Genomic DNA, 12,499 nt, shown 5'->3' on the forward strand with positions numbered 1-12,499 from the left:
TTAAGTGTGTCTAATCAAAGAATGGGTCCTTTCTTAAAAGTGCAAGGTGGAATGTATTAGATCAGTGGTACGAAAAGCAGATGTTCTTTACTGCAGTAGGCCTTTCTTTAGGTACTCTAGGAAACAGGGACATAAAAATTAAATTGAAGAGGATTTTGAGGTGCAATCACTCCTAGCCACTGCAAGGCACAGAAATCCTCCTGAGATATACATTTTCTCTGCATTTGTTCCCAAACTGTAATTTTGTTTCATGATTAAAACAGAAAAAAAAAAAAAAAAAAGAAAAATTATTTGATATTTCAGTCTCTCAGGGCAGCTTCTGAATAATTACATGCAAAGTGATCTATTATGTATTTACTGAAAATAGTATTGCAAAGCACAAATGTGCATTTTTTTTCAGGAAGGTCATTTCTTAAAACATCCTTTGTAGCTGCTTCACTAACGTCCAGGGGTTTTTACCATCCACACGGCACAGATTTTTTTGATTATGTAGATTTTTTTTTCCTCCTCTATTGCAGTTTCATATGCAAAGCATGCATCAGCCACATCCATGCTATCTCCTAAAGCAGTCATTCTGAAACCCAATCTGGGGACAGTGCAGACTAAATAAAATTTCATTTTGATTTGGCCTCCCGCTGAGAATGGGACTGCTTTGTTTCAGCCGACAGAACCAGCAAGCCAGAAAGGTATGTCCTGTTTTGCATGGCTGATGGTGTGACTTGAGGATCACAATCAGGCCGTTCATGCTCTCAGGGCTCGGCATCTCATCCACATCCTGTACCGTCTTTCTCTTTTCCTTGCCATTTGCTTTCCTTCTGTGCCGCCTGCCGTCTACCTGCAGGGCAAAGCTATGGCAGACCCTCACACTATTGTTTACTTTGGCATATGTTTAATAGCTGCATGGCTGTTTCAGGGTAGGGTTTGTCTATTCCCCCCCTCCCCTCCCGCCCCCTTCTCCCTTCGCCTTTGTTTTTTCCCTTCCCTATCCACATTCACTTTCCTTATTTTCTAGGTGTTGAATACACAAATACTGACTTAACGGAAAATTATGTAAGTAACACTTGCAATGCTTCAGAGATTTTACTAGGAGATCTGTAATGCAGAATTTTATTGTGAATCTGAGGAAACATTTAACAGCTTTGAAGGACTTCAGTTTTCACAGCCCTTTAGATATGTTTAGGCAGAAAAGCAGTCACACATTACAGTTAGCAGAAAAAAAAAATAAAAACACTCTTAAGAAGGGGTCTGGCTGCTTTGCCATCTTCACATGTCGTACAGTTACAGCTGCAGTGTTTGGCATGGGAATATCAGTAAATATTTCTTTCTCTAAATACTGGTATTTATCTTAAAGCCAGTTTGCATTACAGGAGAGAATGTACAGCACTTTCCTTGCTGCTGCTGCCACATCTTACAGAGGAGGAGTTGGCATTGGAGAATGACCTCTGTTTTAGCCTCTGGAGCATCTTCTGGACAGGGCAGCAGGACCTCTGAAAGACTCCTTATGATGCAAACTTACTCCTGAAAAGTGTAATTCTCTGACAAAGCTGTGCTATCCCCTGTCTGTGATTATTTTGGGGATGGAAAAAGTTTTTCATGTGAAATAAAATTAGCATAAAATTTACCTCAAACAAAGGGCAAATTTTAGTTTTGCTTACAGTTTATTTTAATATGGAAAATGTCCTGTTTTCTCATTGAGGTAGATTACAATTATAACTCCAAAGAAAAATTCAATCCTTAACAGAAAAAAAAGAAAAAGAAAAAAAATTAGCATGCTTTATAGAGAACTGACATCATATGCAAATTTATATCTTCATGATGATTTACAAACACAAAATTATGATTTTTGTGTGCAACATGCCTTTGTGGTAGGTGATATTAGTAACAGCAGGTTATTCAGCAAGGTCTTATGGAAGGTAGATGGTCAATTATAACACCCTCTGCTCAGTTTAGCAAGTTTTGTTCCCAGTTTTGTTTTATATATTACTTCAAGTCCACACCTCATCAGTCTCTGAACATCCAAGATGGCCAGAGATGCAGGCCTTTGACAAAACCACACAGATTCTTGCATGGCAGAGTTTTGTGTCTTGAAAATTCACTTCCCTCTTAGCTTTTTTAATTAAAAAATAAAAAATAAAAAAAGATGTGGGTTGGGGAATGAAGGCAGATCCAACCAAAGTTTGGAGGAAAAGAGGTAAAAATAAGATGATTCATTGGCCTCCATGTAAGGGAGGGTAAGCCAAATTTGAGTTTCAGCTACATACATTCACCTTGATAAACTGCTACAGGATTTCCTGCACCTGGCAGGATCCAGCCCGGCATGTTCTGTTATTCAGAGATATTTACAAAGTCAAATGGAGTTTAAGAACAACTTCAAGAAGCTATCTGTAGTGATGTCATATTTTCTTAAAAGAATTTGAGGCTGTAAAGATACTATAAAGTAGCTAAATTTATAAGAAACAAGAGCTACAGATTCTTAAAAGGATACAGTGGGGAAAATGATCTGTTCTGTAGGTTTTCACTCAGTATCTCTAATCCTCCTGCTTCACCCCTCAGGTATGATTGGGAAGTTTTCCAAGTTACCAACTCTGCATTTTAATCAGAGTTTACAAAAAATTAGCTCCAACTTTACATTTACCATAATTTCATTTCAACAAATGCATACAAGTTTTAAGAGAAATTAAACTCAGTATTTCATGGAAGAATATCCCAGTTTGTTTATGTCAGAACTCACAGTCCTGGCAAGATTTTTGTTGCACAAAGAGTATTTTACATTATGTAGATAGCTCAACTGAAAATAAAAAAATATTAAATAAATGGTTACACATGTATCAGTTGGAAATATATGACATTTTTATGCAAAATACTCAAGGAAATTAACGGAAGTATTGTGTCTTTATTTGTGGCAATGAACTACTTTTAAAGGAGTGATATTCATTATGGCAAAGTAAAATAATCTTAACTCCAGAATGTGCTTACTGTTCTGGATAGCTTTCTTATTAATTATCTAACCATTGTATTTAACCAGGAATTAACAAAAACTTTATTCTGGTGCTCTTAGGAAATCAGAGTTCCTTTTTTAGGGTGGCTTATTAGAGCAATATCTTGCAGCCATATTCTGGATAAGGAAAAGAGGTGAGTGGGTTTTGGAAGTTGGTTTTGCATTTATCACTTCCACAGAAAGAAAACTGTAAAAATATCAGCCCAAAGTCCAGAAACAAAGACTTCATCCTTTGATAGACATATAAGGTTGCCGTCAGTGGACTTCTTAGAGTTATTCCTTATTTATATTTGTGGCTTAGGAAAGGAATCAGATCCAAAATCCCAAATCAGATACCACCAGCACACTATAATTGAAAAAAAAAAAACCAAAACAACAAACCAAACCAAAAAACCAAGATACTTGGGAATGTAACAGATTTACATATGTGTATAATATTTTAATGCAAAGGACTTAGTAATTCTCAGTTATTTCATTTTTCTCTCACTTTTTTTGCTTTACCTGAATGAGGTGACATGGCTGAGATAAGTCATATGCATGCCCAGAATCCTTTGGAGAAAAGAGGATAATCTCAAACAGAGAATATATAGCAAATCAGAAATTTGATGAACACACTCAGGAGACAAGTGCTTACTTGTTCTAATATATATACATGTATGTAAATTGGCTCCATGATGCTAATAGATATATATAGATATATATATATGTATATATATGTATGCATGTGTAAATGTCTGTGTACAAATCCAGGGAATGAGAGAGATAGGGATGGAGGACACTGCCATCAAAGTTCCTGGGCCCTACCAATGTCACAAGGACAAGTATTGTTACTGTGACATATAGAAGACAAAAACCTGCATGACCTGTGCATTTGCTGATCTCCAGCCTATCTGAATTCCTCAGCAACTTTACAGCTGATTGTCTTAGGAAATTCTCCTGGAACAAAGTCATGGTTGTCTGATGTTAGTATCTGCTTAAAAACTTGCTGAGGTCAATAGGATACCATACATGAAAATTTGACTGCAAGATCAGGGCCTAAAGTTTTGGTAGTAGTCCTTTAGGCAAGCCAAGACAGACTAACAAACAAATTTTGGGAAAAAGGTGGAAGAATTCTGTCATAACACTGAACTTGGAACCTATCAGCAGAATTAATAGACAACTCATTCTCATTCAACTCAAACTCCTCATACTGATGTTCTTGCTTTATACACCTGATTTGACCAACACCAATAAAAAAGGTCAAAAAACTGGTAGAAGATACTATAAAATTGCATATCAAAGGGCAATTGACTAGCAGCAGATACTATAAAATTATATATCAGAGGAAAGCAGTAATATCCTGTCAGCAAGTAAGAGCATAGGAACCCATTGTGTTCACAGTCCTACAGGGTTAAGGAGCAGAATTGCTTTACTTTGGGATATTTTTACCCAATCTCCTTAGATATAATAAAAGCAAAACTCAAAGTTAGATTTTTTGTTTAAAAAAGACAAAAGTTAATCTTAGGCTTACTGATCAAGTTCACTGAAGTAACAGAATTTTAAAAAAATTAATGCCATCCCTTAACCCTTCATTTGATAATGTGTCAGGCTTACAGAAAGTTGCCCATCTTGCTCACAAAAAGCAAAGCAGGTGTTTTCTTAGCTATAAGGATGTATTCTTTACTATAAGAAGGTATTCTTCCTATAATTATTGTTTTAAATAAAATTTTAATAAAACAATCTAAGTAGCTGATCAAATGTCTGAGTATAAACTGAAAATGAGCTTTGGACCAAAGCTAAAAAAGCAGAGACAACAAGCAGGCATTAACTTTGTTTAGGAGTAGAGGCAGAACGAAAGAGCTTAGCCCAGCAGCTACTGAGAAATCTAATATTTCCTGAGCGGGAAAAGAAGGAAGTTTGGAAACTGTAGGAAAAAATTGACCAGAAAATTGTGTTATTTGTAACCCATACACACCAGTGGGATTTCTACCAGTGGGATGACCTTCTCAGAAAAAAGCTACACCAGGGAAACTGCTTCTAAGAAGTACAGTTTCACAGATATTCAAAGAACAGAAGTCCTGGAAATGCACATCTTGAAAGATTTTCTAAACAAAAAGCCATAATGGCCTCCCATGTAACAGGGAATATAAGTGTGTCAAAATGTTATTGATTATATTAAAAATAAAATAGAAAGTGTCTATTAGTCAACCACTTATCAGCCTTTTCTTATTAAAGGTTGAAAGAATACTTTTGTCTCCAAAATAAGGGTTAGATGGAAGAAATTACCAGTGAATGTCTAATGGATATTATATAGACCAGAAATGGATTACAGATTAATAAAAGTGTCCTCTCCTTCATTAAGTGCTCTTTACCCTATGGGGGTGGAGAAGGTGAGGTTATAGCAGCATTATGTCCTCACAATAAAAATACATTTAATCTCCTAGTGTCTACTGCAATTGGTAATTCATTGTATATAATTTTCTTTATTTTTGAAACCCTTTCCATCTACCAGCTGTCTGACAAAAGCAAGCATGAAACATTCTGAAAATAAACTTTTGAAATTATTTGCATTCAATGGGAAAATTCCACTACCAAAATAGTATTCATTAAATTTTTCTAGTGATGGACAAATCTCGGAAGATTCAGATGATTGTTTCAAACAAGTATAACAATATTGATGTTTGTCTACAATGTTTCAAAAACCTGTCTCTGTCCTCATTTTATCGAGGAACCTCCAAATAATCAGAATTTTAGTTGTTCATTAATGATGTCTAGTTTTACTTCTGTCCCCTCCTGAGGTTCCTTTACTTTACCAAGCAGAGCAATATTTCCTCATGGGTGACAAACTAAATTTCAGAGTAAATTAATTCCTTCTCCAATCCATGTTTCTTTCAGAAGTAACCCAAAAAACCTTGATGCAGAGAGCAGCTACACGAGGCACTAAGAAACATTTCCTTCCATAGGTTTTTTCGGTTAGTTGGTTGGTTGGCAGCTTTTTCCTTCTCTCTCTCCTGAATAAAAATTTGCCTAGGTATGTGTAGTGTTCTTACTTCTGTGTAGTTAACAAGAGAGGTAATGTCACAGGAATATTTCCAGTATTCTTACAATCTCTTCTTATTTTCAAATGGGAAATCCAAAGTAAACCAATCACCACAACAAAACCCAAAACAAAATGTAAAATTATAACCCAACAACTCCTCCAAAGGATATAGCTAAATAAGATCTACCACTATCTCAACTCTTTTGGCCATACTGTAAATGATAAATCGATTTTCATCTAATAGAACTGAAAACTTGGAGTTACTTTTTAGTGGGTTTGGCGGTAGAGAAGGGATCTGATTTTTTGTGATTCTTCTCTCTCTCTCTTGCTCTCTCGCTTTTTTTTTTTTTAATTAAGACGTTCAATTAAGGTCCAAATTTGCACTTTAGGGAGGTAAGACAAAAAGACTAAAACCTGTTTTAGTAGGATCAGCTAAAATGGCAAAATAGATCTGGCTGTTAGCAGGTTAACAATGATAACTCACCTTAAGGTCCCTAAAAATAGAAGTGAAAGGAGCACATCAGTAGTGAAGAGCAAGGGGGCCAGAACAAAATTCTGAAGATCCCCATAATTAACTGGCAGAGGGTCAGATGAACACTTATTAAAATGCAACAAAGCACAATGGGGTGTCTCAAAGATGGAGTTTCAATCTCAGCTGTGAATTTCTTGATTTTCTCGGTTCTAGCCAGGCCTGCCATGTTATTTTAATAAGTACTTTTCTCTACATAATACATTTGAGAATTTGGGGAGAATATTTATATTAAAGGGCTAAGAGGGCAGTTTATAGACAATTCAGAGGACAGGCCTCCTTAGAAAGTATAGGAAGAATGATATTTTGGTAATATATTAAGATGTATCTGTGTCTGATATTGGAATGTTGTGAGATCAATGTATCAATTTACCTTCCTGTTTTAAAGGCAATAGTAATTCTTCAGTAAGAAATAGTGTTTCCCAGTGCAATATCCCTACCTTACCATAATGCTGCTAAATACTATACATTGTCAACTCCTCTTTTTACAGCATAAATACAATATTCTACAGCTGCCTCTGTCAAATAATTTCCATGAAGAAAAATATATGTCCAGGCAGTAAATGTAGATCAACTATCTAGAAAAAAAGGATTTTAAGGTTTTCTTGGCCATAAATATTGCTTTTCAGCACAAAACACATCTGTGTTTTAAACCCTAAAGTCCATCTAATATCACCCGACTTTACAACTATTTTAATTTGGCTGATCTATTTTGGGTTTGGGTTAAAAAGTGTTTCTGTAATTAATTGCTTAAAAATAACTGAAGGCAGAGAGAGTTGTGGGAACCTCTGACGCATAGGAGATCTGCAGGGGACAGGACAAAGGTAGGGCAGGAGGAAGATGAATACTTCCTCACTTTCAATAGCAGAGGGAAAATTGCACTTCATTTCCTAACACTCAGACATGTTGTATGCTATATGTTTAATATACTGGCTATTGAAAGTTTTTGGAATGGAATATAGCCCAAGGTACATTCCTACATCATGATTTACAGGTGTTTTCTCATATCATAATATGTTGGCAAAACCAGAGAATATGAGTAGCTGATCTGGCTGAAGTCCTCAAATATACTGTTTCATTGCAGTGTAAGTTCATCACTGTATTTAAGACCAGCAGGCTTTTCTTTTTCCCAGTAGTATTTTGAAGTGCAGCACTGTTTAGCTGTTCATATGTGGGAGGGGTTTTTTGGTTTCTTTTTCTTTTTTTCTTTAGTAAGATTATGGCATGTTGGATTTTGTAATTCCTTCATAAATTATTTTAAGTTTTCTTTACATATGTGCATACCCACACACACATATTTACCACTTGGAGGACAACTTGGATAAAGCAGAAGTGTAATATCACACCTCCGCTCTCCCGAATGAAGGACTGGCCGTCAGCGGATACCCAAAGTGCTATTTACTCCCTGGAACACAAAGAACAAAATGCTCTCTAGGCAACTGCCAATAATCTGGCCTCAGATCCTCATTGCAGGGTGACTCTGGCTCTCTTGCAGTCACGACTCAAGCAGCAGTATTGTGGTATACTGACAAACAGGATCCTAATCTTCCAAAATCCTTCACTCTCTACCTGTTATGTTGAAAGGCATTCAAGTAAACCCTGCCCCCAAATGTGTAACCACAGCCCATGACGAATGCAGTGTGGGGTTTCTAGTGGGAAAAGCAGGGGCTGTAGGTTGTTTAAAATGGACTGGGTTTTGCTTCAGTGAAGGAGGAAGTGAACTAGAATAGGAGGAAATGAGAGAAACAGTCATGAGAAGGGTCCCAAAACAAAGCAGAGACAAAAATCCTTGGTAGATAGAATTGATTATGTGCGTTAAAATAAAAGAAAGCTAGTGAAGGGAAACTTTTTGCTCCGGCATCTCATATGATTAAGGGGACAGAATTTTGTGCAATCTTTCTACCAGGTGTGCATCAAAGGTAGTATTGCATTCATTTCAGCCACTCCTCAAAGGCTGCCAGTCTAAGGGAACATGAGTATTTGAGGATCCAGAGATTCACAAATAACTGTCTGAAATTCAACCCTTCTTTGTATCACTTGTGCATTTTCTGACCAAAAGAGAGATCTTCTCCTCACGTTTCTCCTTCTCTCTGTGAATCCTTCTCATCTTTGCTTGAGGTTATCTAAGAAGGGTGCAATTAAAGAAACAAGATGAAAGAGAGAAGTCCTTGTGTGGTTCTGCTAAGAAGAACCCCAAGAACCACAGGTGTGGTTACAGCATTGGGTCTCAAGAAACCAACATTCTTTACTTCATGTGGATGGAGTGGATGTCATGTCAGTTTGCTCTCAGAGTTTCCAAAAGCACGTCAGAACTCTAGATGCTCCTAACATGGCATGGTTCCTGAATTTAGTATTGTAATAAATGCACCTTCTTGAGTCAAGATTCTGGAAAGTCTGTCAATTTTCTTTGCAACCCTAGAACAGGACAATCTGACTTGATTCCCTTGAGTAGAGATGCAGATTTCCTCCAATATCTTCACAGTTTCCCCTGACTCTCTGGTTGTATTCTACCTTCAGGTGAGACAACAGAACATCCTTTACACTACTTTCATCAAGAAGCTCATTCTCTCCTAAACCTCTGCTGGTCCTCACCAGTATCTCAGTTCTAGATATGTTTATACATGTTGATTTTCAGTGATCTGAAGCTGATTTTTTTGCCTAGGTTTTCTCTCCACAGTGCCCAAAGCTGCCTTTGATAGTCACTTTCTGTGAAAAGCCATTATGCATTTAAAAAATTTGAATCCATAGCTCTGCAAAAAGACTGATATGATATGTTTTCCTGTTCTGAGCAAAACTCATGGACACTAATAATTTTTTCATTATTTCCAGGCATTCACAATCCATAAAGATAGAGCAATGAGCTACCACCCAGAAATCCTGGATAAACAACCACTCCCTATGCACAGGCTACCTGTATAATACATGTTGTAGTGACCCAGCGATCCTAGGCCAGCATGTTATATCATACATGGACCACATACCCTCACAGCCATACTTCTGTGAGGTAGCCTGACTTCTTTGATATCCCAGGCAAATCACAATTTTCCTGGGAGGAATAGGTAAATCTTAGTTGAAACTGTTCCTCTATCCCAGGGTTATTCATAGAAAGAGAGAAATTAAAACACATTCCATGTGGCAGGTGCAGGGCATTAAAGCTAAGTAGGAGTCTTGACTGAGTACAAGTCTTCCATAAGGCATGCTTTCCCTGCAGAGTTCCTTTCTCTTGGCTGTTTTCCAGCCACATAATCTCTGCTTCAGTCTGCAGAAGAATTCAAAGCACTGTTTGTCTTTCAAGCCAGAGAGAAGACCTCAGCACAGACTCTCAGCAACTGGTCTGTCACAGCACAACAGAACCCTTCCTCTGAGATTTCAGGTCCCTTCCTGTCCTCCTGGAGCACAAACTCACCAGCATCCCATCTAATCAGTCTGCAGTGAGCTACTTCCCAGCAGATGCTTGTAAGTAGAAGAACAATCCTGGGAAAGTCATCCTGCAGGCTTGGCTACTTCACAGAAGGAAATTTCCAGGGAGAATTAATTTCCTGGTCCTCTTCCTGTCAGTAAAACCCCACACTGAAATGAGGATGAATATTTTTGGAAGGTCCATTAACCTTGCTTTTCATTAGTGGCTTCTACACATTAAGTGGCTGGTCTCTGTAGCTCTCACGCAAACAAACCATTTCTCACTATCTGTACATATGATACAGCACAACTTAGAAACCCAGGACTCTCTTTATCAGTTAGTCCATGTAAATAGCAGGACCTTGAATGTGCCTGAAAGATATCTGCATGACTTAATCTTGAAATCTCCCAGCGGTGGAGATCCCACCGTCTCCTCAGGCGAGGTGAGTGTTCTTCCCCAGTGCTTAACCTTCCTTACAATTACAATTTTTTTTCTTAATGTTTAACCCAAATCCCTCTTGCTATGACTCAAAGCTATTATTTCTTGTCCTATCCACATTGGGCTTGTAATACAGATTATTCATTTTCTCTTACATATCTCTCAGCTGCTCTCATTTCTCTCTCATTCGTCTTTACTTTTAGATAGAATAACTACAATACCCTCACTCTTCATTCAGAGATCTTGCTTTCTGGTCGTTCTCATTCTCTTCTGAAGTCCACTCTCCAAATAGTTCAGATCTGTTTTTAAGGACAGTAGTCAAAAGTAGACACAGTACATCACTGGAAGTGTCACTGGTTGCAAGCAGAACTCATATCATGGTTATGTTCTTTCTTCCTTGAGAAAAGGGTCTTTTATTTGGTTTAATCCACAGTGCATCTGCTCTTCTGGCTGTAAAGGGCTGCTACCTAATAGCAATTAGGTTTTTAACATACTGTTTAGGTAGTTAAGGAATGTCCTTTTAACATTTTTAGCATTTTAAATGCTCTCCAAACAGTTCTTGAAGGATTTTGTAATAATTAACATTTGCAATACAACCGTAAGGAAGAGAAATATTATTGTTGCCATTTTTCCAGCGAAGAGGTTGCAAGTTTGCAAACTGTGCTCTGCAAAAGTATATTTTTTCTTGTGCCTTGTGAAAAGAAAAAGCATTGTTGGATTCTTCTGTACGGGATTCCACAGTGCATTTGAACTCTTCTTCCACAAAACATGATTATTCAATGAGTGTGTTCACAGTGCAGATTTCCAAGCCAAGTCTCTTTCTTAAGGGCTCTCAAAGGTGCTTAACTGTAAGCTCATATGATTAATATTTTGTTATTTCTGCATTTTCCATTTAAGTACCTAAGTTTTGGTCTTTCACGTGCTCCAGAGCACTTTGCCAAATTCTTTTATCCCTCGTGGGACAGATGGTCAAGGAGAAAGACATCTTGGCAGCTGGAGAAGATAGGACCAGAAAAGAAGTTGAGGGAGACACTTCAACACTGAGCAGAGATAAGCAGAGACACCCATCATTAGGTCCTACCAGATCCAGAACATGGATTTTTCCCAAGTTTTCTTAGTTTACAGTATTACTCTAATGTCAGCAAACACCTGAAACCCACTTGTGTCTTACTTCCCTCTTGTGGCTGATCCACCAAAAAAAGTTGGTAATCTACTATTGCTACTAGGTTTTCAATAGCTCAAATGGCAGAGGTCTTTGTTCTGCAGCAGAGGTTTCCAGCTTCAAAAGGACACATGTACAAATCAGAATGGTTCTGTCTAACCTCATTTGTGCCATGCCTAATTTCTTTTCCCTTTCCTTTTTAATCTTGATTTATGTGTTCTATGCATTATGTGAACAGATATGCATTGTAAAATGTGCATGACATCAATTTCCAGCACTGCTAGAGTTTTTGCACATGGTACAATCTGGTGCTGTAGTGGCATGTTCTCATGTGACATAAATTGAAATCACAGTGGGTCATAATGCAGCACAACAGGTGCATAAAAATGTTTTAAATGGTTTCTATTCTTTTTCTTTTTCTCTTTTTTTTTTTTTTAATCAAGTCAGAATCAAGAACAATGGCAGCCATTAAATTAGTTCTGCGTAGCAGCTGGAAAGAGAGGATCAGGGAGAGGATGCTTTTTTGCTATTTGCAATGGGGATGCAAATGCAGTTGTGTAGTGTAAACCACATTTTTTTTCTTTCATGTGCTGTGATAAAAGTAGTTTTCTTACTAGTATAACATGTTTCATTAATACAATGTTTAAATAATTAAATACAGCAACTCTGGAGGCGATGGCTAAGATAAAAGTTTGTAGGCAATCCATTATTGTGATCAGAAAGTACTTCTTAAAACCCATGGAGATATAATTTAGTAATTTAACTTCTGAAGTCAGTTGTTTAATAAACTATTACATTTTAATATGGTTTTGTTCTTGTCAAAGGGAATGATTCATTTCCCCTCTGTCAATTGTTCCAGCTGAAGTTATTAGTGGTTCCAGGGTGAGGGGGTGCTGGGTTCCTGTTTGAATGTCACTACTGTGCTGTTCCCTTTCTCTAGACATTACCACTGG

At 37.3% G+C, this 12,499-nt stretch overlaps 1 long non-coding RNA gene across 6 annotated transcripts in view; it reads left to right on the forward strand.

Annotated features, from left to right (window-relative positions):
- Nucleotides 1–529: 529 nt before the first annotated feature.
- Nucleotides 530–12,499, forward strand: part of LOC125337102 — a 177,660-nt gene continuing 165,690 nt past the window's right edge. For 5 of the 6 annotated variants that reach the window (XR_007207961.1, XR_007207963.1, XR_007207959.1 and 2 more), the window contains exons 1-2: nt 530–686; nt 1,013–1,050. This is a non-coding gene — a long non-coding RNA (uncharacterized LOC125337102). The remainder of the gene's footprint in view (nt 687–1,012; nt 1,051–12,499) is intronic. The other variant, XR_007207968.1, reaches the window with a different exon arrangement.

Source organism: Corvus hawaiiensis, chromosome 2, assembly GCF_020740725.1.
Source record: "Corvus hawaiiensis isolate bCorHaw1 chromosome 2, bCorHaw1.pri.cur, whole genome shotgun sequence".
NCBI classification, from domain to species: domain Eukaryota; kingdom Metazoa; phylum Chordata; class Aves; order Passeriformes; family Corvidae; genus Corvus; species Corvus hawaiiensis.